The following is a 17,636-nucleotide window of genomic DNA, read 5'->3' as shown; positions in this document are numbered from 1 at the left end:
CCCTCTTTAATAACAAGCTGAACATGCACAGATATACGTATATGTATAACAAAAATATTCTCTATACCTACAACAAACACAACACTGTATATCAATGTTACTCCAATAAAAAATAAAAATTAATCTAGGGCTTCCCTGGTGGCGCACTGGTTGAGAGTCCGCCTGCCGAGCGGCTGGGCCCGTGAGCCACAGCTGCTAAGCCTGTGCATCCGGAGCCTTGCTCCGCAGTGGGAGAGGCCACAACAGTGAGAGGCCCGCAAAAAAAAAAAAAAAAAAAAAATTAATCTAATTTAAAAAGTGGTAATGAGACACAAGATTTGGGTGTTTGTTCCAGCACATTCCACTCTGATTTACAAGCCCCATACTGGATTTCCTAATGCTCTAATTGCCAGGGTAACAAGAGTTGGGCCCGAGGAAATCCTGCTCCTTTTTTCCCACAAAAGAAACCTCAAAACAATTGCTTCTAGGCACTTAAGATTCACAAGGTCATCTGGGCTCTAAATGATAAATGTCCATGCTTAAGTGTTCGAAAATAACTGAAAACAAGGCAGACTTTCAAGAAGGCAATTTCAACAGGTAAATTCTACTCACACTGTTTATGAATGAAAACAGCCCATAAGAACAGGCTCAACACAGCAATTAGCAGAGACGTGCAAATCAAAACTACGATGAGGGATCACCTTCCTTCAAAAATCAACCATGAGGACTTCCCTGGTGGCACAGTGGTTAAGAATCCGCCTGCCAATGCAGGAGACACAGGTTCAACCCCTGGTTCGGGAAGATCCCACATGCCGCGGAGCAACTAAGCCCGTGCACCACAACTACTGAGCCTGCACTCTAGAGCTCGTGAGACACAACTACTGAGCCCGTGTGGCACAACTACTGAAGCCCACATGCCTAGAGCCCGTGCTCCCCAACAAAGAGAAGCCACCTCAATGAGAAGCCCATGCACCGCAACGAAGAGTAGCCCCCGCTCGCCCCAACTAGAGAAAGCCCGCATGCAGCAACGAAGACCCAATGCAGCCAAAAATAAATAATAAATATATTAAAAATAAATAAATAAAAAGTTTTTTAAAAATCGACAATGAATACATGGTGTAGAGGGCATGGAGAAAAGGAAACCCTTTTACAGTGAGATGTAAATGGTAACAGCCACTATAGAGAACATTATGGAAGTGAGTTTTAAAAGCTAAAGATAGAGCTTCCACATGATGCAGTATCGCTACCCCTAAGAGTATATGCGGTGAAAAGCAGAATTCGAAAGGACATGTGCACCCACGTGTGCACTGCAGCACCATTTACAAGAGTCAAGACATGATGGCAAACAAACTGTCCATGGCCAAATGAACAGACTAAGAAGAAGTGATACATGTACAGAATGGAATATGACTCAGCCATATAAATGAATGAAATAATGTCAATTGCAGGAACATAGATAAACAGGGAGATAATCATGCTACATAAAGTAAGAGTCAGAAAGATAAGCATTATATGATAACACTTATAGGTGGACTCTAAAAATACACACGACTGAAAAAATTGAGAACATATAAACAGACTGACTTAGGAAAAAAAAAATGTTTACCAAAGTGGACAGAACCGGTCAAGGGATAAATTAGGAGGATGGGATTAACAAACACAAACTATTTCATATAAATCAGATATTCAACAAGGATCTATGTATACCAAGGAAGGGTTATCAACACCCTCTAAGAACCTAATTGGGAAAAGAACCCGAACATGCGTAGATATAAGAATATGTATAACTGATAATGATTCTCTGTAACTACAACCTACATAATGTATATCAATGTTACTCCAATAAAAAATAAAAATTAATCTAATTTAAAAAGTGGTAAAGAGACACAAGAGTTGGGTGTTTCTTCTGGCACATTCCACTGTAACTTACAAACCCCAAACAGGATTTCCCCTAAGGCTCTGGTTGCCAGGGTAAAAGAGGTGAACCCAAGGAAATCCTGCCACCTTGTGGCCATATCCAGCAAAGGCAACCTCAAAAGGATTACATATAGGCAATTAATATTCACAAGGAACGCTGAGCTCTAAATGATACGTGCCCGCAAAAAATGTCCAGGCCTAGGGGCTTCCCTGGTGGCGCAGTGGTTGAGAGTCCGCCTGCCGATGCAGGGGACACGGGTTCGTGCCCCGGTCTGGGAGGATCCCACATGCCGCGGAGCGGTTGGGCCCGTGAGCCATGGCCGTTGGGCCTGCGCGTCCGGAGCCTGTGCTCCGCAACGGGAGAGGCCACAACAGTGAGAGGCCCGCATACAGCAAAAAAAAAAAAAAATGTCCAGGCCTACGTGTTCGAAAATAACTGAAAACAAGGCAGATTTTCAAGTAGCAATATCAACAGGTAAATTCTACTCACACTGTTTATGAAGACAAACAGCTCATAAAACATTCTCAACAGAGCAATTAGCAGAGACATGAAAATCAAAACTAAAACGAGGGATCACTTTGTACCAGTCTAAAACACCATCATGAAATTTACAATGAAAAAATGGTGGAGAGGGTATGGAGAAAAAGGAAATCCTTTTATGGTGCTGGTGGGATGTAAATGGTAACAGCCCCGGTAGAGAACAATATGGAAGTGGCTTTTTTTGTTTGTTTGTTAGTTTGTTTTTTGCGGTATGTGGGCCTCTCATTGTTGTGGTCTCTCCCGTTGCGAAGCACAGGCTCCGGACGCGCAGGCTCAGCAGCCATGGCTCACGGGCCCAGGCGCTCCGCGGCATGTGGGATCTTCCCGGACTGGGGCACGAACCCGTGTCCGCTGCATCGGCAGGCGGACTCTCAACCACTGCGCCACCAGGGAAGCCCGGAAGTGGCTTTTAAACATAAAAATAGGGCTACCATATGATCTGCCAGTGCTACCCCTAAGAGTATATGCAGAGAAAACCAGAATTTGAAAGGACACATGCACCCAAGCCTGCACTGCAGCACCATTTACAAGAGCCAAGATGTGGAGACATACAAAATATCCATGGACAGATGAACAGATAATAAAAAAGTGATACACATACAGAATGGAATATGACTCAGCCATGTAAAAGAATGAAACAATGCCATTTGCAGGAACATAGAAAAACCTAGAGATAATCATACAAAGTAAAGTAAGTCTGAATCAGAAAAACAAATATTATATGAGATAACCTCAAGGTGGAATCTAAAAAGACACACCATTGAAATAACTGAGAAAACATAAACAGACTCAGGGACTTAAAGAGCAAACATATGGGGCTTCCCTGGTGGCGCAGTGGTTGAGAGTCTGCCTGCCGATGCAGGGGAGAAAGTCCCTGAGGACTTTCAAAAGTCCAATGAGGGATCACCTCACACCGGCCAGAATGCTCATCATCAAAAAATCTACAACAATAAATGCTGGAGAGAGTGTGGAGAGAAGGGAACCCTCCTACACTGTGGATGGGGATGTAAATCAGTACATCCAGTATGGAGAACAGTATGGAGATTCTTTAAGATACTAAACATAGAAGTACCATATGAGCTAGCAATCCCACGCCTGGGCTTAGATCCAGAGAAATCCAAAATTTTTAAAAACCCCTGTGCCCCAGTGATCATGGCAGCACCAGGTACAATAGCCAAGACATGGAAGCAACCTAAGTGTAGAAGGACAGATGAATGGATAATGAAGATGTGCTACACAGGCACAATGGAATATTACTCAGCCATAAAAAAGGATGAAATAATGCCATTTTCAGGCACATGGACGGAAGTAGAGATGATCATACTGAGTGAAGTAAGTGAGACAGGGAAAGACAAGTATCATATAATATCACTTCTAGGTGGAATCTAAAAATGGATACACATGAACTTCTTCATGAAACAGAAACAACCTGGAAGACCTAAAAAAGAAATTTATGGTTACCAAATGGGAAAAGTTGGGGGCAGGGAGAAATTAGCAGGTTGAGATTAACATATGCACACTATTTATAAAATAATCAACAAAGGCCCACTGTATGGCACAAGGAACCCTACTCAACAGTCTAATAACTGATATGGGAAAAGAACCTGGAAAAGAACACATATACATCTATGTATAAGTGAATCAAGTGGCTGCACACCTTTAAAAAACCCACAACACTGTGAATCACCTATACACTCCAATTCAAAATAAACTTTAAAAAAAGAGAGAGAGAAAGAAGAAATGCTGAATCTATTCCCCTCAGTCCTTGGGTCCTGGGATGGTGTCACTGCGTGGGACCTGAGCAGGCTTTGTCTCAAGGCTGGACTGTCATGGGGCTGAGTGAGCTGGCGAGGACGTGCCAGCCAGTGAGGCCCCCGGAAGGACCTGGTGTGTCTGTCCTCCTCTGCATGAGCCCACAATCTCCAGGTTCAGTCAGGCCCTCCTACAGCGAAAGCAAGCCTAGCGCATCCAAAGGATGGTGGAGCCTCGGAGCTGGAAGAGCTCTGAAAAGTGCCCTGGGCTCCATGGCTCCTGGTGGTGAGCCCCCACCTCCAGCCTCCTTCCTTAGGGTCGCCCCACCTACGGATGACAGCACCCTCAGCAGAGTGGTGTTACAGGAGTTGGGATTTGTCCGGGGGGCAAGGAATTAGGGGGAAGAAGTCATGTCACACAAGCCTTGGGTGTTTCTTCAGGCACAGTCCACTCTAACTGAAAACCCAGGAACAGGACATTCCCTAAGGCTCTGGTTGCCCAAGTAACCAGAGTTGGGCATGAAGAAATGCTGCCACCTTGTGGCCGTTTCCCATAACAACAACTTTAAAACCGGTGCTGATGGACACAATCTTCACAAGGCCTGCAGGGCTCTAAATGTCACCTGCCCTCAAGAAATGCCCTGGGGTAAATCATCGGAAAAGAATTCAAAACAGGGCTGACTTCCAAGAAGCCAGTTGCAAGAGGTAAATTTTACTCGCACTGTATAAAAAATAAGCTGGAAAATGGAAATGGATAGATACCCAACATCACTAATTACTAAAGAAATGCAAATCAAAAGTGCAATGAGGTATCACCTCCCACCAGTCAGAATGGCCATCGCCAACAAATATCTACAAAGAATAAATGCTGGACAGGGCATGCGGAAAAGGGAATCCTCCTACACTGTTGGTGGGGATCCAAATTGGTACAGCCACTGTGGAAAACAGTATGGAGGTTCCTCATAAACCAAAACATGGAGTTCCCATTGGATCTGGTAATCCCACTCCTGGGCTTAGATCTGGAGAAAATCATGATTCGAAAGGACATGTGCACACCTATTTTCAGGGCAGCATTATTTACAATAGCCAAGACAGAGAAACCACCAAATCGTCCATTGACAGAAAAATGAAGATGTTGTACAGATATAAAATGGAATACTACTCAGTCCTGGGGGCCGGGGGGTGGAGCCAGGATATGGGTGCCTGGGCCTCTGACCAGCAGGTGAGAGCAAGGAGGAAGACCAGTCCTGAGGGAAGGGGTTCACTGAAGTCTGTGAGCCCCAGTGCCCTGATGGGATTCATTCCCAGTGGGGACATGAGCGGGGCCTGAAGTGGTTCTGTTTTCCACCTGGGCCCCTTTGATGAAGCCATGGCAGCGCTGGGCCCAGAAGTCTCCTGGCGGTGTTTCAAACTGTCATAGGAGTTTTACAAAGGAACAAGATAATGAAGCTGAGCCCCTGATGGCCACTCCTTTCTGGCTCTGAGTTGCTTCTATCGGGACCACTGTCACCTGCACATAATCTACTATGACCCACCTGCTTCAGCCTGGTCTTTCTTCTTCCTCTCTGCGATGATTCCAGTGACATTTCCAGCCTGGACCCCTCTCCCAGGCCAGACGCCTCTGTCCAGCCACTGCATCCCCATCTCACCCTGGGGCTAACAGGCCCCTCAGAGGGCTGGGATCCTGCAGCTCCCCACACCCAGGAGGCACCCACCTCCCCTGGTTGCTGAGCCCAGACACCTGTTGTAACCGAGCAGGACCCTATGGGGCATTCCCGGGACAGACCCCTCTACCATATCCTCTGTTCTAACTCTTCTCTGAAGTACCTAGATAATAGTATTTGATGCACACTTCCCGAGTTGTTTTACAGATGCTAAACCCACTACCAAATGGAAGAAATTAAACTACTTGATGATCATGAACACGTAGCCCCAGAGCTACTGGTGCCTAAGAATTTACAATGTTAACCATCGTTACCTCACCATCAGCCAGAGAATTGTGCACCAGCTGATCCCCTCACCTGGCCTTTAACATTGCTTTGCTGAAACCCTTCAGGGAGTTCAGGGTGTTTACAGCACAAGCCACCTGTCCTCCTTGCACTGGCGCTTTTACAATTAACACTGCACTTTCCTTGACCACAGCCTGGTGTCAGCAGACTGGCTTTACCATGCATGGCACGTGGAACCAAGCTTGGTTCGGCAACACTGGGGTCTCCAGGCTCCCACTGCCCTTGTGCCCCAGACTGTCAGCTCCTCCTCCAGAGTCTATGGCCAGTCCCCACGCTAAGTCCCCTCTACACCCACAGCCCTGGCCCAAGCCCGACCTTGGGCCTGATTCCTCCGTCAGGCCCTGACAAAGCCCTGCCCCTGTAACAGGGAAGAGCTCAATCATACTCCAAGTTCGATCTGTTTCTTTGACTTTAGCCTTTGCTTTCCGTTGCTTTTGTTATTATAATCATACAGAAGGGCCTGCCTCGGGGAACCCTGCCCCTCTGCCAGAATGTTAAACCAAAGTGCCTTTGTACATCCTGACCCTGTCCACCTGTGGATGGCTGCAAGAAAGAAGAAATTAACACATCCCCTCCCCAGGCTGGCCATTCCAGGGGACATTTGCAAATATTATGGCCTTTTTACTTTACTTCCTCATATCCTCCACTCTCTATCCCATAAAAGAAACTGGCATCCAAACCCCGGTAAGATGGTTTTTCAGAGACACGCGTCTGCCATCTTCTCGGTCTACCAGCTTTCCAAATAAAGTTGTATTCCTTGCCTCAACACCTCGTCTCTGATTTACTGGCCTGTCACGCAGCAAGCAGAGCCAGCTTAGACTCAGTAACACCCACACGGTGCATCTCACATCCCACCCCAATGTGGTCTTTCTGAAGCATAAAGGAGATTGACTCTCTCCCTCCTGTGATTCCCCCCAAAATCTTTCCCTCATTTGCTTGGGTGTCTGGTGAGACAGACATCTGCCAAGGCCCTGAGAGTCTCCGGCATCCCTGCCAGGCTGTGGCTCCTGGGTTCCTTGACACTGAGCACCTCAGCAGGCCAGGTGACACGGCACAAAACCCCAGAACTGCTCACCTCAGGAGGGGGCTGGCACTGCTGCTGCGTGATCAAAGAGAGCAGAGAAGGGCTCCCCGGTTGGGACACAAACACTGCAGGAGTGGCCTCTCCCTGGGCCATCGCATGATCCCCGTGTGACTTGAAGGAAGGAGGGACCAAGGCACATGTTGGTACCTAAGCAGGATAGTGTGGGCTCAGTTGTGTCCCCCCAGATTCACATGCTGAATCCCTAGCCCCCAGGACCCCAGATGTGTCTGTACTTGGAGACGGAGTTTTTAAAGAGGTGATCAAGGTAAAATGGAGTCACTAGGATAGATCCTAATCCAATAGGACTGATGTCCTACAAGAAGAGATGAGGACACAGTTAGGCACAGCGGGAGACCATGTGAGGACAGGGGGAGAAGAGATGGCTGTCTATATGCCAAGGGGAGAGGCCTCAGGAGAAACCAGCCTGCAGACACCTTGATCTCAGACAGCATCCAGGACTAGGAGATTGGTCTGTTGTTTAAGCCGCCCTGTCTGTGGTATTTGTTAGGGCAACCCCGAGCAGACTCACACACAGGGTAACTCAGGTCTCACATGGACAAAGCCCACTCTCCATTCCCCCGTACGTGAGTTACAGGAAGCTCAGGAACTGAGGATGTTGTCCCCGAGGAGAGGCCCAAGATAGAAGGTTTTAGGCATAACACAACTGCATTCACGTTAAACACGCCTGAACTACATTCACACGAGATGGTTCTGTGTTGTGTGTACATCGGCACCTTCAGTCTGAACTGCAGACCTTTGGCTTGACCACATCCATTGAGAGCATTAGCTTCACCTGCTGTGAACCACCTCCTATAGGATTTCCAGAACCACAAAGTATCAAAGAGCTCATGCTGATGTGTAATTTCACAGCACCCAGGACTGTGTACTGGTGTCCGGGCGACCCTCACAGCAGAGCCGCCCAGCTGCCCACCAGAACCCATTTTCCTTTCTCCCGCTCATGGCTCCCCTGCACCTCCCAGCCTTCCCACCCCTTGCAGCTGGGGCGCAGTATCTCCTGTTACCAAGGGGAAGTGGTGGAGGGGGTGAGGGCCTTGGCCAGTCTGCATCCTAGGCCGGAGGGCTTGGTGCCCACGTGGTCACCCCACCCTGCTGGTTGGAGCTCTCCACCAGGAAACGGGGAGGAGAAGCAAGGGGGACAGAGCCTGGGCCCTGACACGCACCTGCCCTGGACTCTTGCGTGAAGGGGACAGAGACACCTTGGGCCTCAGCCCATCTGAGGAGACCCTTTGTTCCAGCAACGAACCTTTGCCCTAAGAGCCAAGGTGCTTTACAAACCCCTCCCCAGCTGTTACAGAAAGTAAGGCTTAATCTCATCACACTTTTCTCAAACCAGTCACGCCGAGACCACCACTCAGGTGATGGTGCTTCAAAGCAGTTTCCTTGACAATCTTGACAAACCTGCCAGGTTTCCTTGACAACCAAGGAAGACTGGTTCATAATCTCCCAAAGAAGATTCCTTCACAATCTCCCAAACTCTTCTCCTTCAAACATTCCTATTCTAGGCTTGATGAGCCTAAAGTGACAGTGCCGTCATCACACACCAGAAAGCAATTCCTCCAAGCCCGCAGTTATTGGTTACATGATGCTACTGATGATGAAATCCCAGAAGAGGCAGCTTTGCAAGGTAACCACTTCTGCACTTGCACTGGGCTCCTTTCCACGGACAGAGTGGAGTGGCTGTTTTCACAGCCCCACGGTGGAAGAGCTCACCAGGCCTTGATCCTTTCCAGGTGCTTCCTGGGTCCTCATTCTCCCCAGACCCCCACCAACTTGGCTGCTGTCTGTGCCAGTCTATACAGGACCTTGGTCATCTCCTAAAATGAGAGGGTTGTTTCATACACAGACAATGGGTTGAATGGTGGCCCCAAAAGATGTGTCCCCCCAGAACATGTTAACAGGACCATATTTGGGGAAAGGGTCTTTGCAGATGTAGTTAAGGATCTCAAGATGAGGTCATCTTGGGTTAGAGTGGCCCTAAAGCCAATGACAGCATCCTTATAAGAGACAAAAGAGGAGAGACCCAGACACAGAGAAGAAGCCACGTGAAGATGGAGGCAGAGACGGGAAGGATGCAGCCACAAGTTGGGGACGCCTGGAGCTCCCAGAAGCTGGAAAAGGCAGGAAATATCCTCCCCTGGAGCCTCTGGAGGGACCTCAGTCCTGCAACATCATGATCTCAGGTGTCTGGTCTCCAGGACTGGGGGAGGATGAATTCCTGTTGTTTTAAACTACCCAGCTTGTGGTCATTTGTTAGAGAAGCCACAGAACAGTCACACAGACCCTGCTCTGTAGGATCCTGGAAGTGTGGGTCTCACTAAAGGCAGACAGAGGCTGGATTGTGGAACCCTTAGATCCAGCACTGGGCCCCCAGAAGCCATAAAGCAGTGGCTGGGCACCAGAATGTTGGTGGTCAAGTCGGAAACCCATCCCTAAGGGTGCCGGCTGCACACAGCCTCTGCAGGTGGTAAGTTTTCAGTCTTGATTCAGGACCTTTGACGTCACCATCCACGCTGCTAATTAAGAACCCGCCAGGTACACAGATGAAAAGCCTATCAGGACACTTGCTACACCGATGAACAAGTCTCAAGCTGGTCAGCGGTGGGCAGTTTTCTCTCATGCAGCCAGCAGCTCCCCCCACCCCAAGGAGCGTCCTCATTGGAAAGCTGGTGCGGCGGCATCTCTGAGTGAACCTTAGCTGACCCCCAGGCCAGCTGCTCCTGGACTTTATCCACCCTTCGCAGGGAAGCAAACCTAAATCTGTGCAAGGACCTTACAGGCTGGAGGAAAGGGCTTGCAGCACGCCAGTGACAGCACGCTTACTGAGTTGGCTCCCGCAGGCCATGTAGGACGGCCCTGGCCCCGGGTGCTCTTCTGGAAGCTTTCCATTTACCTACCTGAGCTATCCCTCCTCTCCTGACCCCCACTGCCTTTTTTCTTGCTTCCTCACCTCTGCCTGGGGAGAACTTCCAATGGCAGGTATGGGCGACACATCCTCTTCCTTAGCAGGTAGCAGCCCAGCAACTCCTGTGGAAGGTCCAGCAGAGCCCCACTCAGACCGGGCCAGCCACAAGCCCGCGGCCCCTCACTCCCTCCCACAAGCCCAGCCCCGCGGTGGCTGATGGGGCAGAGAGTATGGCTTCAGGTACAGCTGCGGGTGCTCTTGCTGCCCGGAGAGGGTGTCTATAGAGAGCTCAACCCAGGCACGCCTGGGGAGGGCTGGCTGGCCGGGTCAGGCTGCCCAGGTCAGCCAATCCTCGCCCTTCAGGGGCTTGTAATTGCAGAAAATGGGTCTTGCTGCACTGGCCAAGTCCAAGGAACAGGTGTCTTGAGGATCAGGATGGACATGGGGCTGTAGCCCTGGCTTGTTTTCTAATCATTTTATCTGGCCCACGAGTGGGAGACAATTTCAAGAAGACCCTCTCCTACTGAGAAGAACCCAGGAGTCAAGGAGAGGAGGGGTGGTGGGTGGAGACAGGAGCCCAGTGCCCCAGAGTCAGCGGAAGCCTCTGGAAGACCCGGTGGAGAGAGGCGCGTGAGTGAAGCCCAGGGTCACAGACCTATCCAGGAGCTGCTGTTTGTTAGTTCAGGTCCTGCTCTGACCAACAGGTGGGCTGGGGATACTCTGCAATGAGGGCTATGTGCACGGTTCCTGTGTGCTGAGCCTGTCGGGGGGCCTGCAAAGATGGGCCCTGTGTCTTGAGAGGGGTCTTCCCACGTGAGCCCCATGGGCTGCTGGGTGCCTGCCCACGAGAGCCCTGTGTGCTGCAAGGGGCGTGTGAATGAGCGTCCTCTCCGATTCTTTCCTGAGAATATTGGGCGGGGGCGCATTCAGGCAACAGAGCAAACAGAGCTTGTTCTGGATGTTCCTGTGGGGAAGGGGGGGCATAGCAACAGGGGCTCAGCCTGCAAAACCCCAGAGCCACTTCCAGAGCAGCTCCAGAACCGCTTCTGGAATGGCAAGGAGCAGTGGGTCTTCCACCTACTAGACGTGGAGGAAAGGGGTGGGGTCTGCAGGGCTGCCCTCACCTTCAGGGACTTGCTGGGAGGCTCACAGGACTCGGCACAGTTTGTGTGCTCACGGCTGAGATGGGTCTCGGTGCACAGTAGGGGTGCACGAGTGGGAGGGCCCCTGCTCCAGACACGTCATGACCCTCCATGCCCCCTCCTTCCCTCGAGGGTCTATAGGGTGTCTCTAGGGTGTCTGTTCTCCCAGCGAGGAAGGGCAGAACCATGACAGTTACCCCCACCCTCGTCCCCCCGGGGAAGCTCATTAGAGACTTGGCACCCGGCTGGGGGCTGGTCACGTTGTGTCATCTGCCCTCACCCTCCAAAATGCCAGTGCCCAGAAGGGGAGCCGGGGTTCGGCGTGAACCACATGGTTTGTGCAGACAGCACAGGTGCAGGGGGCTGCCTCTAACGGGAGGAGGGAGGGTGTAGATCTGGGCAGGGAGCTGCTCACCAGCTGCATTAGCTTCCTGGGGCAGCTGTGACAAATGGCCACAAACGGAGGCTCAGAACAACAGAAACCTGTCCCCTCAGTCCTGGAGACCAGACATCTCACATCAAGGTGTCCCAGTGCCGCGCTCCCTCCGGAGGCTCCAGGGGAGGGTCCTTCCTGCCTCTTCCAGCTTCTGGGGGCTCCAGGCGTCCCTGGGCTTGTGACCACATCTCTCCCATCTCTGCCTCCATCTTCTCCTGCTGCCTCCTCTCTGTCTCTCCTCTTGTCTCTTAGAAGGACACTGTCATGGATTTAGGGCCACCCTGACCCAGGATGACCTCAGCTCCAGATCCGTAACTATTTGTACCTGCAAAGACCCTGCTTCCAAATAAGGTTCCATTCTCAGATTCTGGGGGGGCAACACATGGACGTAACTTTTGGGGGGCCCCCATTCAACCCACTACAGCGGCCCAGTTCCCAGCCTTGCCCAGGACAGCATCAGGCTGATGATGTTCCATCTTTCTGCACGGAGGCGTCTTTTGTTTCTTGTGGTGACAGTGAGGTTGGGTGGGGGCGCTGCTGGCCGACCTCCCGGTCATTCCAGGGACCACGCTGAAGCGTCCTCCCCGGGAGGGTGCGAGCACGGCCAGGGCTCCCTGTGGTCAGTCACACCTCCCCGCATCCCGCAGGAGGGCCACCTTTCCTGCGTCCTGGGGCATGGTCATGCCTGTGTATACAGCAGGGCACACAGCAGTGCATGCAGCAGGCCTGATACCTGCCCTTGCCATGGAGCTGGGGGCTTGGTGATGGTGGAACATCCGACGGGACATGGGGCCGACCTCGGGGAGGATGTTGGGCTGAAGCGTTTGGGAGCCTCTGGAGGGAACCCTCACCTGTCCGCACAGGCGGATTGAGGACAGCGACCAAGGGTGGGCAGGCGGGGGAGCCCAGGGAGGGTCCTCAGTCATCCCTGAGGCTGGACGAGGGGTGTGGAGCTGGGGGTGATGGCTGGACAGTGAGGAGACGGACCATCCGAGGCAGCGGGGAAGGTGAAGACTGTGCCCGACAGGAGGACGGAGAGACCAGCAGGCGGCGCTGCAGGCACGGGTATCAGGGCTGCTCCCTGCTGTTTGGTGCCTGAGACCCGCACAGCTGGAAACCACCCGGTGTCTGGCCAGACCCCAGCCGGGAAGAGAAGGGAAGCCCTGTCTACACTGGTGGAAACACCGGTGCCGAGCATTCACCCTCCTGCTCACCCAGCGGGGAAACAGGCAAATTGAATTGGAGAGTGATGGGGCTGAGGTGGGAAATGTGGGTGCTGGGAGCCTGGAGAGGAGGGTTCCTGAAGGGTGAGACCACAGGGCGCAGGAGAGGGGCAGGGGGTGGGCAGGGGTCGGGCAGGGGGTGTCCAGCGCTGGGCACGTCCGTCCTCCCTCAGGCCAGCCCGCCTCCCCCGAGCTTGGGTCTATAAACACAGGGGACCCTGGAAGAGAGTTTTCTGTCTGGCTGGTTCACTGAGTCTGGATGTTTGTGGGGACATGGGCCAGCCTGGTGGCCCCGGTGAAGACATCGTTCTCTCTGGGAAATGAGGTGGACACTCCGTCCCCGCTCTGTGGATGCTCTAGCCCTCTGGGTGTCATGTCTCTTCTTGGGGGTCACTGGGGCTTTATCCTCACTCCATGGGGTACGGGAGGGGAGGGACGGATTCGCTCTGGCCTAGCTGTGCCTGGGCTCCTGGGGAAGATCTCTCTGGCCCACAGATTCACAGGCCTCAGTCACCCCTGCTCGACATCCCCCTCCAGGAACTCGGCAGGAGAACCTGCCCTGTGAAACGGGGAGCCTGGGTCGGGGGCACTGGTGGGTCACTCAGATGACCACGCTCAGGTCTCGGGGTGGGGTGGGGTGGCCTGCAGCCACTCGCCGTGGTCACCATGACGCTGTGGCTCCTTTCTGGGGCCTGAGATGCCCCAGGGGTGGCAGGGGGAAAGTCGCCATGACAGGGACGTGAGGGCTGGGAGCCCTGGGTCCCTCCCCGAGGCGGAGTGGGGGTCATGCCCAGAGGGGAGGGGCCAGTGACGGTCCTGGGTGTCAACAAGCACAGTGCGCCCCCACCCCAGGCCGGGTGTGGGTTTCCTGTGGCCCCGTCACTGCACACCAGATGGGGGGCAGGGGTTGGAACAGGGGACATTTACTCTCAGGCCCGGAGCCCTAGATCAAGGTGTTAGGGGCCCGCCCTTCCCGCGGGTTCTGGGGTCAGTCAGTCCCAGGCCACCCTCAGCCCCGTCTCTGTCTCTGCCATCACACTGCCTTCTCCCCCGTGTGTCTGTGTCCAAACCTCTGCCCATGAGGACCTCCCCACACACAGGTCAGTGACCTCATCTCTCCCCGGGCACCTCTGAGGTGGCCCATCTGCCCACAAAGTCCCATTCTGAGGTCCCAGGGAGTCCGTCTTCTGGGGCCTCTTGAGGTGACCAATCCTGCTGGGCGACACAGCTCGTGGGGGTGGGGCCCCAAGGCCGGAAGCCAGGAGCCTCAGGGAGGACATGGTGTCCTGACTCAGGGAGGACAGACGGACAGGCAGAGGCGAGAGGGCGGCCGAGTGGGCGGTCAGCTCTTCCCTCCGGGGAGAGAGGAGTCTCTTGAGGGCCAGGCCGGAGATGGAGGGCAGGACGCGGAGGTCAGAGGCGGGCGGCCTGGTCTGCGACGTGTGGGTCACATAACGGCCACCAGCCCCATCCCTAATGCTAACCCTCCAAACCACCAACACCAAGTCAGATCTAATCAAACCACACAAATACATCATACAAAAGAAAATTACACCAGTATACCTTGTAAATATGAACGCAAGCATCCTCCACAAAATTAGAGCAACATGAAACCAAGGGAACATGAAATGGACGATGCCATAAGCAACTCTCTCTACACCAGAAATGTCAGGTCAACATATTAAAACTAAGCAATGTATTGAATCTCTATAACGGTGTGAAGTAAAAACATGATCATATCAATTATTGCAGAAGAAGCTATAATCAAAATCCGGTGCTATTTCATGATACAAACACTCAAGAAAGTAGGAATAAAAGGAAATTTGTTCAATATGAAAAAGAGTAGTACACAAAGCCACAGCTAACATCATGCTCAATGTTAAAAACTGAAAGCTTTCCTCCTGAAATCAGGAACAAGGCCAGGAAACTGGCCTTCACCACTGCTACTTAATAGTATATTAGAAGTTCTACCCAGAGTTTTGAGGAAAGAAATAAAAGGCATCCATGTGTGAATGGAAAAATTAAAACTGTGTCTACTCACAGAACACAGAGCACATCATCTTATATATAAAACATCCTGTAACAACAAAAAATTATTTGAGCTAGTCAACTAATTCAGTTATAGGACAAAATATCAATTCACAAAAATCTATCTTATATGTATACGCTAGCAATAAATAATCTGAAAAAGAACTTATGAAAACAATTTAATTTTAAATAATGTCAACATTAATATTTAAGAATATATTTAATCAAGATACAAGACTTGCTTTTATGTATGTAAAGTTGTCTGTACATTTGAAATTACTGGGAAGTAAATTACTTTGCAAACCACCATGTCAAAACCATGCCAGAAAAGCAGAGAAAACATCAAACTTCCATACAGAGGCCAAGCCTTACCCAGACCCAGTTCACGCAAAGTCCACATGTCATTTAGAGGCACTGTGGGAAGACTATATTAGGACTTTCCAATATAAAGGACTTCCCTTTCTTCCCTGTTGTGGATGACCTGGATGTGGTAGAAACAGTGGGATTTTGGAATTCCAATTCTCCACAACATTCCACCAAAAAACTATTAGAAATAATACATGAACTCAGTACAGATCAATCCAAAGAAATCAACTGCATTTCTAAACACTAATAATGAACCATCAGAAAGAGGAAAAAAAAAACCCTACTTACAATTGCATCAAAAAGAACAAAATAACAAGGAATAAATTTAAGCAAGGACGTGAAAAACCTGCACACTGAAAACTTTAAGACGTTGATGAAGAAACTGAAGAAGACACAAATCAATGGAAAGGTACAGCGTGCGCATGGAATGCAAGAATTACTATTGTTAAAATGTCCATTCTGGGCTTCGCTGGTGGCGCAGTGGTTAAGAATCCAATGCAGGGGACACGGCCCGAGCCCTGGTCGGGGAAGATCCCACATTCCACGGAGCAACTAAGCCCATGCGCCACAACTAATGAGCCTGTGCTCTAGAGCCCGCGAGCCACAACTACTGAGCCCGTGTGTCGCAACTACTGAAGCCCATTACTACTGTTGTGGAGTCCGCGCTCCGCAATGAGAAGCCAGAACACCGCAACGAAGAGTAGCCCCCACTTGCCGCAACTAGAGAAAGCCCACGCGCGGCAACGAAGACCCAACGCAGCCATAAAAAAAATAATAAATAAATTTATTAAAATAAATTTTCTATTCCCCCCCAAAGCAATGTACACAGTGAATGCAAGCCCTCCTAAAATTCCAATGGTATTTTTTCACAGAAATAGAGCAAAGCCTCCTAATATCTGTGTGGAACCACAAAGGACCCCAAATAGCCAAGGCGACACTGAGAAAGAACAGGCTGGAGGCATCTCCCTCCCCAACTTCACACTACCGGTATGAAGCTACAGTCACCAACACAGTGCGGAATTGTCACAAAAACAGGCGCACGGACCAGAGGAACAGGACAGACAGCCCCAAATTCACCCCACATGGAGGGAGTCCATTAATTTATGACAAAGGGGCCAAGGACACGCCAAGTGGAAGGACAGTCCCCACCATAAACGGTGCTGGGAAAACTGGACACCATCTACACCATACACCAACCAAACTGACCAAAAACCCAGCTTTCCACAGCAAGCGCTTCTGGGTCGTCTGAAAACAGACGTCAGTCACCCACAGGAAGCTTCTCCCCCACTTCTCCTCACCTTTTCCTCCCGGCGTCGCCTGGGTCGTCAGGAAACCCAGCTCCCGTCAGCGTGGACGCAGCCCCGTGTTGTCCTAAAGCTGAAACCCCGGCGAGTCCTAAGGAGACTGAGCTCTGTCAGCAGAGACGCTGACCCGGGCGTCCCAGCCGAAGCCCCGGCGGTGCCCGAGGAGACCCAACTGCTCTCAGCTGGGCGCAGAGTCGAGCCCGCGGGGAACGCGTGTGCGCAAGCCCAGGAAGTCTCCCCACTTTCTCCTCACAACTTCCTCCCGCGTCGGCACCTCCGGGAAGGTCCTGAGGAGACTGGACTCCTGTCGGCGAGGACACGGCCCCGCGTTGTCCCGAAGCCCTGGCGGGTCCCGAGGAGGCCGAACTCCCGCCAGCCGGCCGCAAACCGAAGTCTGGGGGCGGAACTCGCACGCACGGTGGGGTCAGCCGGGTGGGTTGCGCGCCCCCTGCGGGACGCCCAGGAAGTGCAGGCCCCGCAGCGCTCCGCTTTCAGCCAGGCCGCACTCCCTGCGGGCCCTTGGGCTGCTCCCACTAAATTTTGGAAATTCAAATTGAAATCGAGCCGAATATCCTGCCGTGTCTTCTCAAAACATAGTTAAGGAGCAACTAATTGGAAACCATATGGAATTAAATGAATGCAGACAGAAGCTTTACAACTGACACCGAAAGGCACTCAAAATTGTCCACAAATTTAAATAGCAAAACTAACAATTCTAGAGGAGGGACTTCACTGGAGGCCCAGTGGTTAGGACTCCGCACTTCCAATGCAGGGGGCGCAGATTTATACCTGGTCGGGGAACGAAGATTCTACATGCTCTGCAGCACAGCCAAAATAATAATAGTAATAATAATAAAATTTTAATTAAAAAATACGAACTAGTGGACTAGACAGTGATGGCGGGTGGCCTCGGCCTGCAACGGCTTGAAGCAG

At 51.4% G+C, this 17,636-nt stretch overlaps 1 long non-coding RNA gene across 1 annotated transcript in view; it reads right to left on the bottom strand.

The window, feature by feature from the left end:
- LOC308628999 overlaps nucleotides 1-17,064 on the bottom strand; it is a 193,648-nt gene extending 176,584 nt beyond the window's left edge. The window contains exon 1 of the long non-coding RNA XR_014017618.1: nucleotides 16,698-17,064. This is a non-coding gene — a long non-coding RNA (uncharacterized lncRNA). The remainder of the gene's footprint in view (nucleotides 1-16,697) is intronic.
- Nucleotides 17,065-17,636: the final 572 nt, after the last annotated feature.

This window comes from Mesoplodon bidens (assembly GCF_964165515.1).
Source record: "Mesoplodon bidens genome assembly, chromosome: 15".
NCBI classification, from domain to species: Eukaryota; Metazoa; Chordata; class Mammalia; order Artiodactyla; family Ziphiidae; genus Mesoplodon; species Mesoplodon bidens.
Note: the sequence above shows the minus strand (reverse complement) of the source record. Positions and strands in the feature narration are given on the sequence as shown.